The sequence below is a fragment of the Aphelocoma coerulescens genome, chromosome 2, assembly GCF_041296385.1.
Source record: "Aphelocoma coerulescens isolate FSJ_1873_10779 chromosome 2, UR_Acoe_1.0, whole genome shotgun sequence".
Classification (NCBI taxonomy): domain Eukaryota; kingdom Metazoa; phylum Chordata; class Aves; order Passeriformes; family Corvidae; genus Aphelocoma; species Aphelocoma coerulescens.
The window spans coordinates 49,210,279-49,230,008 of NC_091015.1; the positions used below are offsets into that span (position 1 = coordinate 49,210,279).

Consider the following 19,730-nt stretch of genomic DNA (forward strand, 5'->3'; position numbering starts at 1 on the left):
GTTATTATTCTACTTTTCTTCATTAATGTAAGTGAGGGCTAGACACTGGGCAAGAGAGACCCAATATTAACTTTTTGCCTACTACATTTCTTCTAGTCCCTCTTTGTGGATCTCTGAGGATGCAGCTTCATCAGATCCAGCAGACTGGAGGGAGAGTTGATGGGTCAGTGGGGGAGGTGAGCTGGTTAAAAGAATTTTTCAAAAATATTTAATTGGAAGAATTTCAGATTTGATCTTATTTCAGTAACTCAGAGACAGGTTCTCACAGTCAGATGGATTCATGGTAAGCTGAACAGGAGGCTTTTACATGAAGATATTCCTTGCAGGAATGTTTGATACCCTTGCTCTTTGGCACTTGATGTGGAGCCAAGACTTTCAGAACTGTGTAAGCCCCAGCAGTAAATGGTGCTTACCTCTTATGTTCTCAGGAAAAAGCCTAGAGATTTCAAAAGGTCAGATAGCTCTGGAGAGGTAACAGAACCAAAGGTGTGAAAGCTCTGGTTTCACAGTCCATGGCAGCGTGGCTCAGCCCTCCTGGAGCACTGGCCCTGGGAGGCATGACAGCTGCTTGGAGTAAATGACATGCTCCTCAGGCTCATGGCTACTGCTGACATCAATACCAGTTTCCCTCAGGCTCAGAGAAGTGGTGGGGATCACCTCCCTCCCAAAGCAGAAGCCTGCATACTGTCCCAGCCATATAGCAGTGGCAGCTTTAAAAATTTTAATCCATTCGCAAAAATACAGCTTCAATCTAAAGGAAGATGAAAGCAAAGAGAAAGTAATTCCTGGTGAACATGAACTGCTGTCTTCTGCCTGGCACCAAAGGGGAGCCTGAGAACAGCTTGCCAGCTGCACTGGGGAGCAACTTCTCCCATTAAAGGGATGCAGCAATGCATTTCTCTTCCCAGCTGGCACTCACTGCAGCTCATGTTTATGGCACTTCCCGGTGGAAGCAGAGCTCTCCAGAGGAGTCCCAGCTAATAACACAGTCTAATAGAAGGGCCCCTGCACTGAGTGATGCTGAGGATGGAAGCATGAGCCTTACAGCTTGTACTGAAAAGTCAGACCCTGTAAGTAAAAGCTGTAATGATTCATTTCCTTCGTGGATAGACTGTAGAGAGGCATGTGTAACATACAGTTACAGCTAGGACGATAGTAAAACCAGTATAAAACAAAACCGTGCCAGTAAAAGGAACACTAAAAAAATGTCAGTGAAGAAATAATGCAAAGGTGATACATGACTTACTCTACAACCAGGAGGTGTTTGTCAGTCTTTCTCATGGGAATATCAGGTTGTAATTCTGAGATAAGTAACATTAATACTAAAATAGAGTTTTGTGCCTGTATACAAATACTGGGTTTAGGACGGTGGTAGTTTTAGAAAAGCTCTTTTCTGATGCTTACCTATGGCTCTTTTTGAAATATTGTTTGCACACTAAAATAAACTGCAAGTATGAGTCTATGTCTTGTATTTAGATCTAATGTTACAATGACTGTAAAATAACCCATTTAGAATAATATGCAATCGAACTCCATTAATATTGTGTTGTAGCCTAAAATTTCTGCCGTAGTGAGGTTATTTTTATGTAAATAGAGAAGTTTGGATTGTAAAGTAAACAATTTGCATTCTGTATTCAGCAACTGAACTATATTTCTTTTTGACACTTTTGCAAAACGTGTTACACAGGATTAGTAAAAAAATCACTCACTGGAGCTTTTATATTTAATTTCACACGTCTGTGCTAACTGAAAGAGGCACGTCTATGTTAGAAATACAATATTTTCTTTGTTTGGAGGGAGGGATGTTACCTATGATTTGCTTACTTGTAGTTATTGGTTGTTACTGGGAATGCCAACATTTTGGAGCTGAAATTAATAAAGTTGAGATACTTAGGCAGAAAAAAATATAAAAAATGTGCATTCCTATGAAAATCCTGTTGTAGGTCATAGTATAGCTATGTGCCATTCTTAAGCTACTGAAACGTAAAGTAGGTAATTGGACAATATTCATAATAATAATCATACTTCTGTTACAAACACTGCATGTCATGGTCTCACCAACTCAGCCTGCTGCTGATGTGATACTGGTACCATCAAATTTGAGGCCATATCAAATGTGGTTAGGTGCTGTCACAGTAAATTTAACCCTCATCCATTAGGGAGACAGTCCAGGTGAAAGGTCACTTCCAGCATCAAAGTGGCCATTTAGTACTTTTATTTCCTCTAATTGGAAATGATAATTAATGAGAATAATTTATAAAACTTGTCCAGAGTAGTGGTTCTCTACTTAAAATGACATCTTCTGCCTAGGGCACCGTAATTGCATTCAGGTTGATGTCATATGATCATAATGGGATTCAGAACTTAATGGTGTGTATGGTTAACCTGTTTGCAGTACTTGGCAAACAGACCTAAGCAGGTTTTTTTTCTGATAGGAACTTCATTGCGTTTGACCTTTTGTCATCCAAGGATTTGACTAAAGTATTCCCTTCTCTGGAATTAGGTGCATGAGTGAAACATTTCATGGGCCTGCTTAACTATTCATCTATGCTACAATAGCAATTAATGTCTGTGTAAGTAAACCTTCTATTTTAAAGGTCATTAATTTTCTTTACATGATACAGCTCAGAGATCTTGCTACTAAAATAATTGGGAGCTAGAGATACTGATTTATGAGGGAGGATTAGAAGTACTAAAAATGTAAAGATTAGCTAAGTGATGACTAGGAAAGGTTGTGATACAAGTCTTCCTCTTGGTGGTTTTGTTTGTATTGTATATTTGGCTGAAGGCTTTTGGCTTTTGTTTCAAGAAAGTCAAACTAGTTGTTCTAGTCACCCTTTCTCATCTTAAAGTCCATACATCCTACTTGCCTACTTCTTTAAAACCTGACGAGAAACATAATTTTTCTTTTTGTGGAGAAATATTTTACCCTACAGACAAACCAGTGGGGCCAGTTGTGCTGTAGACTTGAGGGTGTAAAGAACTTTGGGGTGGTGATGCAGCTCCAGTATGACAGCTGTGCCACTACATTGTTTTTCCGGGTCAGAGTGGAATCTCTGCCAGGCAGTGCTTGTTCCACACAGAGGCTGCTTTGTGGTGGTGTCATGTCACTGTGTTAAGAGATCACTTTTTGCTCTGATGGAAAATATTCTTAGTCCTGGCTCTCCTTTACATCAGTTCCAAATCACCTATATGGGAGTTACTTCAGGTTTACAGCTGTAATAGGGGTAGGCTGCATTTCATTAACTTTATGAAGATTATGCTGAGGTGAAAAAAGGTTTGTGTGGCAGAAGCTTTTCTCACTGATGAGGTTGATTCAACAGTCATTCCTCATATGGATCTGTTTTGGATTTGGCTGCTTCAGTTGGCAGCACAATTAGTTCTGTAGCATCTGGAAAATGGCCGTGCATCATACATTACCATTATAAGAATACTTATTGCAGTATATTATTTATCTGTAGCAGTGCCCACTCTTTATTGGGACTTTCCAAAATGTAAGAATGTATTTACTCTGAAGTAATCACAACCTAAATAATCACTAACTTACCAAAATTTAGAAATTACCCATTATTGCCAACTAGATCCATAGAGAACATTTGATGGCATGGCTTAGAGTACATCAATTAAGAATTGCTGATGAGAATCCAACACGGTAAGTAACAAATTAATGGAAGGGCAAGCAGTGGAGCTTCTTGCAATATTTCAGTGTTATAAAGCTCCATTTCTAAATTAGGAGAGTGCGCATTACCAGACTTTCGACTTGTTACTGATCCAAAACTGAATGTTGCCCATTAAACACTATGGGACAGTGTCATCTTTGTGAGGAAACCACGTGATGAACTGTGCAGGAGGAAGCAATGTTGTCTTTGGCAATTAAAAAATAGGTATCTGTTTGAACCTGTGCAGAAGCTGAAATGTGAGGAAAGCAGAGGGAAACTGGTCAAAAGCAAAGGAGAATAAATGGAGCTGGACCTCAATGCAAATAGGGTGAAGACTTCCATGCCTGGCTTCTATGCCACAGTAGTTAATAATTTTGCATCATGTTTTCCTAAAAACTTCAGCACTCTGAAGTGTGATAAACAAGTTCACAAAGAAAATGGAGCTGAAGAATTCTGTTAAGCAATATTCTGCAGTATACAGACTGCATTTAGCAAAGAGGAGTTTAAAGCATCGCATGAAGCACATCTCCTGTTGGATTTGTTTTAGTTTTCTGTCAGATATTTCTGTGAATGAGTGCAAGTTCTCTTCCCCTTAAGACTGCTGTTGACTTGCAGAAACCATCTGGTTAGATATTTTTATGCCTGTTTAATTGATAATCGAGACTGAATCCTGTTGAGAAAATCTGACTTCCCTGTTAGTAAACTCTATTTTCCCATTAAACTCTGAAGTCTAGAGTACAGAGAGAAACACATTCCTGACCTGTAATAAAACTGACAACCTTTACCTTCTGCTGCTATCTGTAAGTACATCCTCTTTAATCATGGTCTAATTGAGGCTTTGGTATTAGAAGGGAAGAGGAGACTGTAAGAGCCTGAAGGGACAGTTTATCTTAAAATGCCAAGAAAAATTCCAGGGCTTCCTAGCACACGAAGCAAAATGAGTTATGTTCACCTGTTGGGAAGGGAAATTCAGCAGTTAGGGTAGACTTGGCAGTTCAAGTCATGAAACAGGATCCCAGTGATGAGTGTGGCTTAGGACTGATGAATGATTTATGAATGACTTTTGCTTTTTAGCTTCTGGAGGAATCTTCTTTTCAGGACTTTTCTGATGCTCTGCCCACCACCTTTCTGTAAAGGGAAATTTGCAAGTATGACAAAATACCTTGGTTATTAGAACTAAAGGTTTAGGGAAAAAAAAACCCCAAACCCTAAATACTGTAAAAGTAGGAGTTTAATCATGGGAGTTAGAAGGAATGTGCCTAAGGCTTTTCTTTTCCCCCCCTTACATCTGCATATCTCTAAAGGGCGTGTACAATGGAAAACTTGCTGCTCTCTCCTATATGCCTTGTGTTCTTGTCATCTTCCTAGCCTGCTCCAGGTCTAACCGATGACAGCAGTAGTACTTTCCTCTGGATAAATACCACTCTTCAAATCTTGTTCATAGTATGTTGGGCAGTAATTAAATTCAGAATGAAAAGTAGAGGAAAGACAAGTTTTTATTCTGCAGTGGACATGCCCCAGGAGTTGTAGATTGTGAGGTGTCAGGGATTTGAACACACCAGTGGCTGGTCACAGCTGTCTATTGCTGTGATACTAGTACAGCAGTAACTTTTAGTTTGAAGACTCCCAACCATATAAAAGGCCATAAAGTTATCAGGGAGCCTGCATCTAATGGGGAAAAGTTGCAGGAATCTGAAAGAGAGGGAAGGATAGGTGGTGCATGGCTGGGCAGTTGAATAAACTTGACCCAGGAAATTGCCAAGTAATTAAAAGAAGGATCTGTGATCAAGGCCATGGTCAGTGCAATTGCCCTGGAAATGCATCTGTACACAGAAGTGTCCATGAGGAAATCCTTGCAACTGTAAGCAAAATCCAAATGATTCCCTGTGTTATTTTGTTAGAGACAAGGAGTTCCTTGTACCTGTATGTGAGCTGTGTGGCAGATTTTCCTCTCCCTGACTGGGAGCTGCACTAAGTAATCACACAGTTTCTGGTTGTTCTGCTGCAATCACCAAGGTTTAGATTGCAGCTAAGCATTATCCTCGCAAGGCTTAATGTTGAAAGACAGGTATTTCCAACAGCTGCAGCATAAGCACCAACATTCCTGTTTGAAATGGATTATGTTTGTGCGTGTAAGAATTTTATTTATGGCTGTTGTCTGAAGTGTTGCATCTTCTGCTCTGTCTTCACAAACGTGGCGTTTGTGTTTGTTTCAGGGCTGAGAGATATATTTGTAAGGATGAGAATGGCTTCGGTTGGCTTTGGTTGTATGGATGTTTTTGTAAAGCACAGCTAAGGGTTGAATTTAGAGTGTAGTAGCCCTGTGCCAAATGGGTGATTCTGCCCCCAGAGTGACTCTGTAGTTCAGATTAGGTGGAAAACAGGGTCTTAGCTCAGAGTAAAAAAGCCCAGGTGAGAATTAATGTAGAATATCTATAACTTGCTCCTTTCCCAACTAGGCAAACCCTAGAAAAATCTACTCTTTAGCCATCAGGCAAACAGAGGCTCTCTTTCCTTTGATTCCTCCTTATATTACAAACTTTTTGTAAATATTTCCTTTGGCTTTAAATACAACATTTAATCATCTTAGTACTTTTTTTTTTTTAAATGTAAACGGACACTTTCTTGTTGCTTAAATTGAACCAATCATGATGCTGGCTTGTTTCTTGCTTTGTATAGGGAATTTGGTATGAGACTTTTTCCTCATTGTGGTTTCTTTCTTTCTTTAGTATTGGAATTTATTTTATTTTATTTTAAAGTCAGTGAGCATGGAGCAGAATATGTTCTCTTGAAACCCTGCTGGACTTGATGAGCAGTTTTTAGAGTTAATCCTCAAAGCTCTAGTGCCACTTTTCCCCCCCGCCTTCATTTTTTCAGTCCCAGTTTGGCCCACTGCATAACCAAAACAAGCTTGAAGGAGGTTGTAAATTATATTGGCATGTGTGCTCCCTTGAGAGATAATGTGCTGCTTCATCCAAGTCCCAGGGTACCCTGACACCCATCTGCCAGGGAACTCCTCATCTGCCTAATGTGGGATTAGATGCTGTATGAAGCACTTGCTTTTTTTCCATTTTAAATACATTTTCTGAATACTAAATATCCCTTTCTACACCCACATAGCTTACCTCTTTCATGTTGTTTTATAATAAGTATCCGTTATTAGCATAATAACTGCTCAAAGTGACATCTTACATTGTATTGTCAAAGATCCATGTATTAATATTTCCATAGTTCTGATGCTGTGATACACTGTAGTACTGTAATTTTACCAGAGATTATTATTTTTATGTCAAAGATCTGCCTATTCCATTTACATACCATACAGTGACACCAAAGCTACTGATAGTGGGCTGTTGTGAAGGTTCTGTAAAGCAATGTGTCAAAAAAAAGTATGTAAAAGCATAGCAAACCTCAGAGTGCTTTGATTGCTTCTTGAATTGCTTGAAAAAGGAGAATGAGGAAATTCATTCATGCAACATTCTCCTGTTGTGTATGGATTTGTTTATTTTAAAATTGTTTAGGCCTGTCTTGTATTCTTATTTCTAAGCAATGTGTGTTGGCAAAGGCCAGCACACCACTCTATTTTACTACTTATCAAAAAGCCTTTGTGCAAAGATTAACTGTGTTTGCTCTCTATTTGCTATTATTGCCCCCCCACTGTTCAGTAAGTACCCCAAGCAGTTTTTGATAAGATGACAGAAAGGTTGTCTGGTTTCATTGTTGCTCCTCTTAGAATCTCTTGTATCCTCTGGCAAAATGTTATCTTGTACTTTGTTACAGTAATAGTCCTCAGTGATTCAAAACAGGTATTCTTTTGTCTCCTGCCCTAACAATGCACGTATGAGAGAGCGTTTGTTCTCTTTCACCAGCTCTGCTGCTGCTAACAAAAGCCACGCAGGATCAGAAGAGCAGCTGTCTTTACACCCCGTATCAATAGATCGCCCTCCTCCTCCTGCATGATGATAAGCGGACGGGGGGCGGTGAATGAGCAAAATCATTTTGACTCTTTCCTTGCTCTGTAAGCCACAGACTTCTTTTTCCCTCTCTGCTGCAAGGCATGTTTCAGTGAGTGGTTAGAGACAAAAACAGTGGTGCTTGAGCATCTGTGTGCTATTTGTGAGGTGTCCTTCTTGAGCTGCCCCAGTTCTCAGGCAGCATCTATAAAATAATTTTAAAAATACTTGAGATGAGGATTGCCTTTGACAATAGTGTACTTACAAGGTGGGTAGAACTGCTAAATTCATACTCTCTGTTTACACGTAAAATTTTGAATCTAAGGGAAGTTTTTCACCAAGCTACTCCTTTTTTTACCGTTGACAGCTTCTTGAAAATGATCTGAATGTGTTTCAATGTATAATGAATGGTGAATCAGTGGAGAACGCTGTTTTAGCCCTCTGCTTCTTTTGGGATAGCAGGAAAGGGGGTTTGGGAGAGGAGTTTCTTCTGTGGGTTTTTTTTTTTTATTTTATGGGAAACTTGGAAGAAAGCATTTTACAGATACCATATGTAGGTAACAGATGATCTCATCCTGAAGTAACCCCACTTCATCTTGAGGTTTTCTAAAGCAACTCAAAGGTTTGAAGTTCCAGATGGGAAGGGGAGAGAAGAAAGAAGGAAACAGCGCTTGTTGAAACCCCACCACTGGATGTCCCAGAGACTTTATCTGGGTTGTGTTTGGCATTGACTCAGATCTTCACGTCAGGCAAAACCATCTCTTGCCCTGCTTTGGGGATGCTCACAAAAGAGCTATAGGTTCTCCTGGGATTCTCTCTTATCCTGAAGCTTTTCTGTCATGAAAACCATAATGCTAATAGTCATGAAGCCAGAAAGATAGTGAGAGTGACTTGGAAGCGTTCTTATTTTGGCTCCTGTGATTGTTCTGTATAAAGTGATACAAAGCCAGTTAGAAATGCTGAAGAAAAATCTGCTTCAGAATAGCTTTCAACTTAATGATTGTGTCTGTCTCCTCAGAAATCAAAGTGCTGGGTTAATGTTACTTCCCTACTTAAGAGCTTAAAATGAGGACTCTGTTTGTTGTAAGTACTAACATCCCATAAACATGTGATTTGCCACTGTAGAAATAACTTGTGAAGAGTGTATTACAAGGTCTTTTAATATTTGAGTGGGTGTTGGTTGTTTCACTGAACCATAGTTATTTGCCAAATACTACTTGAATTTCTCATGAGCAATGTTAAGATCACAGTGGATACAAAAGGCATGCAGTAAAACCAATGTCCCCATCCTCTAAGCAGACTTTGACCCAGCCCTGATTGCAGTCTTTGCTAAAAGAGAAAAAAATTAGAAATTATATTTTGGTGCACTGCAGCACCTACACAAGAGTTTGTCTTTCCATCCTCTGATCCACCAAGGATGGCAGGTTCCTATTTTAAGGAGTACACAATTCAAAGAAATGAAACCCTAAGTAAAACAGAGGTATCAGTACATTCTGTAGTTACTGGAATGTATTTAGAGCTTGTTCAATTAAATTATTTACAGCTTTAGATATTTGGGCATGATTTCCATCTATATGGTGTTATTCATTTCAAAGTGTCAATGAAAAGTACAATGTTTTCTGTACTTATTTCCATTTGACTAACGAGACTTCTTGTGATATTTAGCTGTGCTAAATATCTACACTACAAGATAGGAAGAGACTGTGTTCATGAAGATGTGGAGGGACTCCCCAGACAGGCAGTTTCTCTAATATGTCTATTGGTCCTTTCATTTCTCTGATGAGAACATAATGTGCATTTATGATGAAAATTATAACTTCTGTACATCTGCACTAACTCTAGCAAACTGCCCTGTTGAGAGTGGCTTGTTCCGCGGAATTAAAATGTAAATGAGATCATTTATTTCTAATAGAATAGGTATTGTGCACTGTAATTCTCACAGTACCTGGCTGAACTCTTTCTTATACAGAAGCAACTTTTAACTGATTTGTGCAGAAAGCTTGCTGGAACCTCATGGAGGAGGACCATGCGTGGAAGTGTCCTTATCCTTACTTATCTATTGGTGAATACTGACTCACCAATTAATTTCAAAGACAAACAACCAAACACCTTCATATTTCGTTTCCCTGTTCAATAATAAATTCAAAGGGGGAGGCTGGAGCAGTGGTAGGGGGGCCAGGACTGTGATACTGATGCTGATTGTGTTTATTAAGATGACATTATGGTGTCAATTTATGTTTTGCCTTTAACATTCTAAAGTGGTTGGAAACAGTGGGTTACTGTGTTCTGTTGATGTAAATCTGAGTGGCTTCAGGGAAAACTGCTTCCCTCTTTCTCATCTGTTTGGGTAACCGATTTATTTGTTTGGGATTCTGGACTTGGAATTGATTTTGTTTATGTGCTTTAAGCTCCTGTGAGGCAGTGACAAACATTGCTGATGTCTCAGTAACTCTGCAGGTCTGATTATCTGAAGTAATTGCATTATGTGACCTCTCACTTTCCAAACCTTGAATGTTGTTACCTGTTTTAAGACAGTCTCTAAAAGCAGCTCTGAAAGGAGGCTAAATGGCCCCTAAAGTGAAGCTCTGTAAGAATTTGAGGAGGGGGGAAAATCCTAGGGTTTTTTTCTGCTAAATGTTTTTATCTTCATTACGCTAACTAAAAGGAGAACAAGTTTAAAAGGCTCTGCAAACTCTTTCCAGCCAGCTTTGTGAAACGCTGTATTTGGTGTGCTGCTGAAGACTGTACCAGAACATTCTAAAAAGCTGTGGAGATCAGCTAGTCCCAGTTTACTGAAAAATACAGTTTAATGAGAATTTTTGCTTTAATAAAAAATAAGGCTCTTCTCCTTGAGTCACAGACTAATCAAGTGGCATTTCCAATAGTACTGCTCCTTTGGGGTTCTGATGAGTAGGAGCTTCAGTTAATATGAAAGGGTGTGCTGCATCCTCAGATACTAGACTGCTGTGAAGTACAGAAGTGGGATGTCTGGCTTTTGGCAGTGTTAATCACCTGTGCTTGAAGGCCATTTGTGCGTGGATTAATGAAGTAAGAGCCAGGGCAGAACTGGATCATGAAAATACTTAGATCCAATTATCTATTTATTAATTCATGCTTTTGTTGACTGTTACAAGACTTGATTACACATACGGGCAGCTAGGATCAGAACCTAAACTTGCTGGGGGACTACATTTGGGGGTACAGGGGAGAGGAACAGTATGGAGGAATGGAGCTAAGTTTTCCTCTTGAGATTGTTGCTTAGAAAAAATGAGTAATGTTGAAAGCTACCTCTAGTGAGTTACTGCTGTCTCCCCTGCTCCTGCCCCCTTGGAAGCATCAGAATTATCACAGCCAGTTCCCAGCTGGCTCTCGGGTGCGACTCTGGAACAACACTGTTAGAGAGCTTTTTGCTAATATTTAACACACTGTTTTTTTCAGTACCTTATTATAGCTAATATTTAATATTTTATTAAAACCAATTTTATTTAAGAAAAAATGCTATGACAGGCTATAAAACCATATCTTTTCAACAGTTCTTTCAGATTTTTTCCTATCTCATTAGCTCCTAATGATTCTTGTGCAAAATTTGAAGGGTAAATAACCCCAACTAAGTTAATTCACTGCCTTATCCCTTGTAGTTTAGATATATGGGGAGTGTTTTTTTGACTCCTCCTCCCTGCCCCCCCCCGCTGGTTTTTTACTCGCAATCGGCTCAGAGGATTGTGTCCATGTCCTTCTAGAATTTGTGCTGAAGGAAGCCTGAGCAGGATGGCAGCAACACTTCTGCAAATGCTTGCTCACACCTGAACATGCTCTTTGGGAAAGACTAAGATAAAATGGGAAAGCACTGGCCTCTGTCTGGTAAGTTCCCATGCTGTTCCCTGTGAAGTTGTGAGGACTAAGCCCAAGGCAGTCTAATGCTGTTTGCTTGGGAACATGGCTGTAATGGTTTTCAACTGTTTCAGATGCTGGCTCATGGCACTAGACAGCTCTTTTCCAGCCAGAATACAAGCCCCTTTTTCTTCCTGTGTACTCCTGTATAGTCAGCACATCTTCCATATGTATCCCACCTTGCAGGTGTTTTCAATTTTGCACAATCCTTTTACTTGACCTGCTCTATATTCTGAACCTTTTCCCTCCTCTGGTAAATACTAGTTATATTGAATTTGGAGTAAACCCCTTGCTTCAACACTGTCTGTATCTCAGGCTGAAATCCGGAGCTTTCTGCTTTTAAAACAGAGCCTCTAACATGGCTTGCTTAAGGTGAAGATGATTTTCCAGCTTGGTGTTTATATTTTTTCCCATTTTTCTTTTTTGGCTAGTTTTTTTTGTTTGTTTATTTATTTGTTTTCTCAGTTCCTCGAGGTGTTGGTGATCTTGAGTAACTTGTAGCTGCATAAAACACGCTGTATTACGATACGGATAATTTGTGGCAGTAAAGTTCAGCAGCTGCCTAATAGATGCGAAAGGGGTGGAAATCTTTGGAGTGGTCTGTGTAATCTCAAGAGACAGCAGCACAGAATCACTTCTAGCAGTCCTTTGCTAGAGCAGTGCTGTGTGTTTTAGAGGTAGGATATCTGCAGCCCTACAAATCCTCACAGTGTGAGCACTGCTGAGTAACCTGGCATCATCATGTAAGCAATGCCCCCATCCCCTCAGCCCCGAGCGAGCCAGAAGGTGGGCGTGAATCTTGGTGGTGGCTGCTCGTTGTGTCCTTAGCAGAAAGAAGGAGGAAATGGAAAGGCCTGGGACTGGAAGAGGTAACCCCAGCATGAGGATCACAACTTACAGTTTAGACAAGGAGCCTGATCTTTGTTGACCTGGACTTTTGTAATGATCCGTGAGAGCTGAGTGAGCCTGTTTTACACTGCTGTAAAATAGCAGGATAAATGGCACACACCAGAAATTCTCTCTTTCCACTGGCAGCATTTTTCTGTCTGTTTTATGGAGGTACATGACTGCAAAGCAGTGGAAAAATTGACTTTACTACACATCATTATAAATGTCTCCTGTCTCTGCCCAGGTCACAGAAGTGGGGAGAAGGAGAGGACTTTAAATTTGGACTTTTTTGTCCATCAGAAAGCCTAAAAGATCAATGTGTTTTACTGTTTATATTTAGCCCAACAAAACTTCTCACACTCTTGTTGGTTATTTTAAAAACCTTTCTGATTTTCAGTACAATCAGTAGAGAACTTACAGCTATTTTTAATAATTGTTTTATTGTAGTTTGTTCCTATGTGGGAACCGAATGCCATGTTTCAAGATGATTTCTGTCTGAACTTCTGCCTAGCATAAACATGGGTCCAGTGGTTAAACTAGTGTTCAGTATATTGAAGAATTCAGTTTATACTCCTTTGCATATCCCTTAATTAATACCCAAAATTTTCATATTTTGTTACTTAGTATGTGGAGATGTCAGACAGTGAATTTCAAGGATGCAACAGTAACTGGATTTGTGTGTTTAAGACCTGATGTCTTGGTGGTTTCTGTGTAGTGATTTGGTAGCATTGAATATTATACTAGAGACATTTTTCTTGTTGGTTCTGGAAGTCCATTTCAAAGGTGGGAATCAGCAAGTAATATCTTCTAGTCCTGTCTTCAGTGGAATTTTGCATGCTGAAGGCACTCCCTTAGTTGTTGTTGAGGTTGAGCTGGGATTGCTGGGCCCTCCTGAGAAGCAGGCTGCTCCTCCTTCCTTATTTAAAAAATACATGGTAGAAGAAAAAGTGTGTATTATGATGACTTCAGGAAAAAATATGTAATATCTCAAATAATCTCACTGCTGTTTATATTCCTCAAACCCTAGGCACGGACTAGCAGTGGGAGGCAGGCACTCCTTGGATCTCCTTCTGCAGAGGGTTAAGTGCTGGCTGGCTGAACCTCTCTACCCTGGCTTTCCAGTAATGCTCCTTGACATCAGTTTCATGCTCCATGTGCGTCAGAAACAATCCAAGGAAAACAGTTTGTCCTTGTGGCAGAAATCATTCTCAAGAGGGTCTTCACTGTATAGGCCCTCACACTTATGTTTTGACAGTATCTCTTCTCACACTGTCATGTTCTCAAGTCTTTCTCACTTGAAGACTCTTATGTAAGGAGTATGGAACTGAAATAAATGCTGAGGGCCAAACAGGTCCCAGCTTGATCAGTCACAGAAACACATTGTCTTGCTTGTCTGAGAATGGCCTTTTCTGCTTCCCTGGCTGAATAAATGATGCATCTTCCTCCAGCAGGGGTACAAGGTTGAATATGTCCACACCTCTTGTAAGCATACTGTCTGGCAGTGCTGGCTGGCAGCAATAAAAGGCCCTTGGCATATCATCTTTGATGGCAAAGTGTCCTGGAGAAGCAGGAAGAGGGATTATTTTACAAAGGTACAAGCTATTCTGACCCTCTTGGCCCTTTGTGACTTCCCACTGCACTTTCCTTGGGGATGTGGTAAAATGCCATAGTCTAGCCCACATGCTTCTGCTTGGAAATCTGAACCTCCAGGCATGAATAACTTACTGGAATTAATCTTCAACTGTTGTCATCCAGTATGCATGTGGCTGATCAGAGTGAGGCAGCACAACCATGGTGGTCTTGCAAAATAGCGCATCTCACAAGTGACATTTCCTAACATGAGTCAATGTTTGTTCTTCTGTAAAAGGCATTCTAACATTTTTCTTCAAAGTGTCAGGCTAAATGGCTTGTGCTGGCCCAACCCTTGAGCAAGAACAGTGCATCTGTGCTGAACAGCAGATACCAAGGAGCAGTATTTGAAGGGGGAAGGAGTAGTAATGGAAACACAAGAAGATCCCTTGGAGATGATGAAACTTCTGAGATGCTGCAAGTTCAGCAGGAACTGTCCTTTCCTTTGTCAGCCATGCAACCAGTGTTGCACTGGGAAGGACATGGCACCAGGATCTGATGGAAGTGATCCTTCCAGGAAACAAATGACCTGGTAGTTCTCAGAGTGGTGGGTGAGACAGGCCATATGCCAGATTTACTGTGTGCTTTGAACTGAAAAGTTTTGTGTAAGTTCATGAACTATGGCAGTGATCAAGATTTTTTTTTTCAGCCTTTTTACTGAAAGGCAGGTGTCACCATGAGCTAAATAATCTTGGATCTGGTTTTTTTTTTTTTGGGTTGCCATAGAGGAGGCTTGTGCTGTAGAAGGTTACATCTTCTCTTCCAAATCACCTCCTGAGTTGCATAGGGAGTTGGGGCAAATACTCTTCTCTCATGGGGCTCTATTTTTCCCACCTGTAGTGATGCTTACAGATTTTATTTAGCAAAGTTTCTCTGAGTACCTGACAGAAAGGGGCATGCAAAACATGAAATCACCATGTTTTAAATAAATTAATGAAAAAATCCCAGAGTGATACTGTCTGTACTTGTTCACAAGAAGGAATGCTGTCCTAAGTCAGTGAGGCTGCTCAGACCAGATTTTACCGTAGTGCGAAAGTTATCCTCTTGTATGATATTAGGATTAAAACACTCTTTGAAGGGAAGGAGGCTGTACTCTTCAATATGGCCATAACTGTTTCTCAAGTATGGAAAATACCTGTTTTCTCGCCTCCTCCACAATATAAGGTCTTTATACAATGACAAGGTGCACATTTCAAAACACGATTTCCTAACTTTTATTGAGCTTCAAGAGATAAAGGTGTGTACATAAGTACAGGCTGAGGCACCACAGGAATGGGTTCAGCTATAGCTAACAGAATCAAGTATTTAAAAATAAACCTACGTGAACAGACCAGGGGATATGAGAGGCACAGGAGAAGAAGTTGCTCCCTGCCAACTCTTTGCAAACCCCAAATTAATGATAGGGTGTGAAATGTGCACCTCTGTGAGTTATTGGACAGACCATAGCTCTTCCTGTCTACCACATCAAGCAGGGCCACTAGTGGAAAAACTGGTGGCCACCAATCGTGTTTCCCACAGGCGCACATGAAGCGGCACCAATCCCCTTCATGATTGACTTCACAGATATTTGACAGATATCTCAATTTTTGGCTCAGCCACAACAATTACCCTGATCAAGGATCTTCCTTTGGTCTGTCTCTGTTTGGACTTTGGTATTTTCTGCCAAGTTGGTTTGTTCCCACTGAACCTCAGGCCTGGACTCCTTTCCAAAGGTACTTCAGACAATTGGTACCTCTTGGACATAGTCTCAACATTTCTTCTGCATCCAAGATCATCAGAGCTGAGACTCACACCCACGTTACCACACCTCCTTGCCATGTTTTTTTAGCCAGATTTCAGTACCAGACTTGTGAATGATCTCAGTTTCCATGACTTTCAGATCCCATTTCTCATCTGTTCTAATTTCAGCCTCTCCAGGCCAGTCATTAGGGGTTTAGGGAGAGAGATTTCTCTACCTACATACTTTGTCCCCCTCTATTTCTCCCTAAATGTTGCAAGCCTGACTCTTGTCCCTACTATGTTTGGTTCTGAAAAGTTTCTCTTCCATTTTCACTGGAACAAATGGGGTGTTGGCTGGGGAAACACTGGTAGGGGAAGAGGGTATCCATGCTTTTATACAGAACGGCATTCAGCACACTGGAATTGCAGTTTCAGGGAAAGTCCTGCTCAGCCCCAGCCTGGAGCAAACCCGCTGGCTTGGGAGCCTTGAGGGAATGGCTGAAATTGCCTAAGCAGCTTATTGGCTAAAGCAGCTAAAAATTGAATATGTATTTATTGACTGTTTTTTAACTGGTGTTTTTCTTTTCCATTCTGTTTGAGGACTTATACTTGTCCAAAATCAGGTCAGTTTTTGTTTAGACACATTCTTGACACAAACAGTAAATTTTTGATGTGTCATACTTATTGTCAGACCCAAAGCAGGGACATAGTAGCAAGTCTTCATTGGAAAAGAGCTTTCCCCATCCACACCTTTCCCTGTAAACTCTTTCTCAAAACTGCCTACAATGTTATGTCTGGAAACCTTTTCCTCCCCCCCAAATCAGGCTGCAGCACATACTTAATGCATTTCAAGCCCAGTTTCCCACTCAAGGGGGTCAAACTTTTGTAGATTTATTGGTGATTGAAAATGAAATCTTATGTGGGGAAGTAACAAGTAACCTTGGTAACAAGCGAGAGCTGTGCCCCACAGCACTCTGAGCTGACACCCCCCACCTCCCTCCTGTGCCTTTTCTTGCTGCTTTATTTAGCTCAAGGTTTCTTATGACTGAGCCGGTTCCTGTTCTCAGCTGAAGTCAGTGACAAACTTCTTGCTGGCTTTGGGGCTGGAGTGTTCATTGCGTGATAAAATGGGAACACACTCAAGGGATCAGTCTGGGGGTCACAGAGCCCAGCTGGCTGAGGCCACCGCAGGATACTGTGCTGCTGAAAAGCACAGAACAGAGTCGGGTGTGCTGTTATGTTTTGTTTTAACTTCATAAACATCAGTCCATTTTAAATAGTCTGCTTTTTTGTCTTTTTTTTTTTTTTTTTAACTTTGAAAAGAGCTATTGCTGGAGGTGTTGTTAAGCAGGAAGAAGATAAGTTGTTTGATGCTGCACATGACACAAAGCTTGAGGTAATGAAGGAATGGGTATGTTTCAGGTCAGCATGAGTTCAGGCAGTGAGGTCTAAATAGCTGCTGGAATGGCACAATTTATCATTGTGTGAGAGAGAAGATTTTGGTTGCTAGACCCATTTATTTATGATCTATGTGCCTTTTGAAATCACAGGGCTTTATTTACCATAACAGAAGTTTCGATACAAACTTAAATATATTTTTTAACTTAGTGAGAATTTGGTAGCATCCAGATACTATGATAACATTATCTTAAAGCGTGAAGGTGTGGAAACACTGTAAACCAAGGTAAAGTATCTGAGACTAAAGCGATACTTTAACGTGTAGATCTTTTCTGTGGCAATTTCCTTGTGGCATTGAAGTGGCATAGAACCGTATGGTGTTCTTTGCACGAGGTAAGACTTTTCTTAAGCTAATAAGAGTTACCCTGCATTTGCTGTAAGTCAGAGAAAAACATACATGTGACTGGTTGATGTGAATCAAAGATGTGCAGCAACTATTTGTACGTCTAAGCGCTTACTAAAGTCACATGCCATGTCACTGGCTACTGGCCATGGGCTGATATGGAGGGTTTTGATGAATACAGTCAAAGATGAATACAGTAACTCATTGAATGTACAAAAATGTGGTGAGTTGGGGTACTTCAAGATACAGACTGGGTGGGCCTTTTGCATATTTAACTATTGATATAGTTCTACCTCTGCAAAGAAGAAGGGAGAAAGTATAGAGCTAGACTCTAGGCTTCTTTTTTGATGATGGCTTATGCCATGTGAAGTCATCATAAGGTAAAATTGAAGCACTTTCTATACCACATTGATTAGCAGAGGAATGAAAGAGGTGATGGGGGCTGTTATTGATTAACATAGCAGAATAAAGGAGGATTTAAACATACAGAATAGTTAACAGAAGAAAATATACTTGTATAAACAGTGATGAAAGAGGTGTGGTGCAGGGCAGAAGGTAGGAGTTGGAGTTGCATGGCTGCAGAGACAGCTGGTCATGAAGAAAAGCTGGAGGAGAATGCCATTGGCATTCCCAAGTGGTTCTCAGGTCTGGTCTTGTTTTTAAAATGTGCTTTCAAAATAAGCTTTTAGCAATGCTACAGGATTATCTTATTGCTGTTATTTGTATGCACTATTCAGCTGCAGCTTTCCATATGTGCTGGAACTGTGAGGTGGGACTGGGGCTGGCACATGGGAGATTCCTGCAGCATTCAAAAGGAGAGGAGACTAGAGGATTGAGTGACTACTATGGCTGAGAAGAAAGAAAATACATCAGTACCTTCGGGAAGTATTCCAGATGGGGGGGGAAAGGTTTTCCTTATGTATCAGTATCTGCCTGGCTTGAGGCTGAAAGAGGGGAGAGGATACACTGGTATGTAACTGCAGGTGTTTCTCTGAGAAATTTCTGGAAAGTTTAGGGGGTATGCCAGGTTTATTTAGGAAAAAAGACATGAGTAATGTGGGAAGAACCCTGCAACACAAAATTTTTTTCCAGAAGTCCATAATTTTGATTACTGATTGCCTGTCCTGAAATCCTATAGGAGCAATATTTTGTATTGGATAAGGAAGTGTGTCAAGGTTTTTTTGGGGAGAAAAGATATTCTTACAAGACTGTAAAGGTAAATCAGTAAAAATACACGACATAGCAGAAATTCTAAGTTAAATCAATAACTCCGCACACTAAAGTAGTGCTTTGTAAGCTAAAACTGCTCCACACATCATACTAATCCATTGAGAGGGTTGAGAGTTTAGGAGATTGGTTATACCGTCTGCAGTATCAGTAAAATACAGTATTAGGTTACATATGCCTACTAGGGCAGGTGTCAGTAAATAAGTATGTGATATTAAAAATGTGATACTTCTAAGTCATTCTTTGATAGCAGAATGTGTGTATCGGCATGTAGCATTTACCTTTCAGTGTATGTGAGCCGGGTGAAAATCAGTCCTTTGGTAGAGTTAACAGGCTGCTGTAAGCATGTACCGGTGTGTGGATGAACCTGAAGATTAGTGCTGTAATAGGAACAGGAGCTGGAGGGCTGACATTAGTTTTCAGAGGTCTCTGGGGTGCCTTACCCGCAGCTAGAGAGGCTGCATTTGCCATTAATTTTTAAATGGTGAATGAGCTGGGCTGAATCCACTCCTCACTCCCTGCTGCACTGGGTCTTACGGAAGCAATGTGTGCTGCAGGAGGTGCATCCTGGCCAGGATGGCAGGGACTGACTGTTCTGTTCCCAGAGTGTTTATGTCCTTGAAAAGGGTAGACTGGGGTTTCCACTGGTTACCTTGGGGAAATCTAGAGGCTCTGTGTAAAGAATAAGTGCATCCTTTAATTGCAGTGTTGACCAGTCTCTGGAGTAGTACCAGCTGCTTCTGTGCTTTAAGGTTGCAATGAGCAGAACTCTGCTGGAGAGGCAGAGTCAGAATAACACCAGTATCTATTTTCTTCAAGTTTTATTTTTTTGACTTTTCATTGCTTAAGAGAAATTATTTACTGCTTCTGGTGCAGTAAAGGGCAATGAAGGGCCTGAGCAGACACCCTTCCATCCACAGCACTGCTCTGTGAGGACCACCAGCCACTTCAGAGGTGGTGTGT

General features: G+C 40.6%; 1 protein-coding gene and 1 long non-coding RNA gene across 8 annotated transcripts in view; both read left to right on the forward strand.

The window, feature by feature from the left end:
• RBMS3 (RNA binding motif single stranded interacting protein 3) overlaps positions 1 to 19,730 on the forward strand; it is a 711,765-nt gene that overhangs the window by 19,017 nt on the left and 673,018 nt on the right. The window lies entirely within an intron of this gene.
• The window catches only part of LOC138106559 (uncharacterized), a 29,023-nt gene that overhangs the window by 3,460 nt on the left and 5,833 nt on the right, over positions 1 to 19,730 (forward strand). Inside the window, exons 1-2 of one of the 2 annotated variants that reach the window (XR_011149027.1) lie at positions 2,491 to 2,573; positions 11,353 to 11,473. The exons of the other annotated variant lie outside the window; for it this stretch is intronic. This is a non-coding gene — a long non-coding RNA (uncharacterized lncRNA). Of the gene's footprint in view, positions 1 to 2,490; positions 2,574 to 11,352; positions 11,474 to 19,730 lie in introns of those variants that run through there. 2 annotated transcript variants of the gene reach the window in all.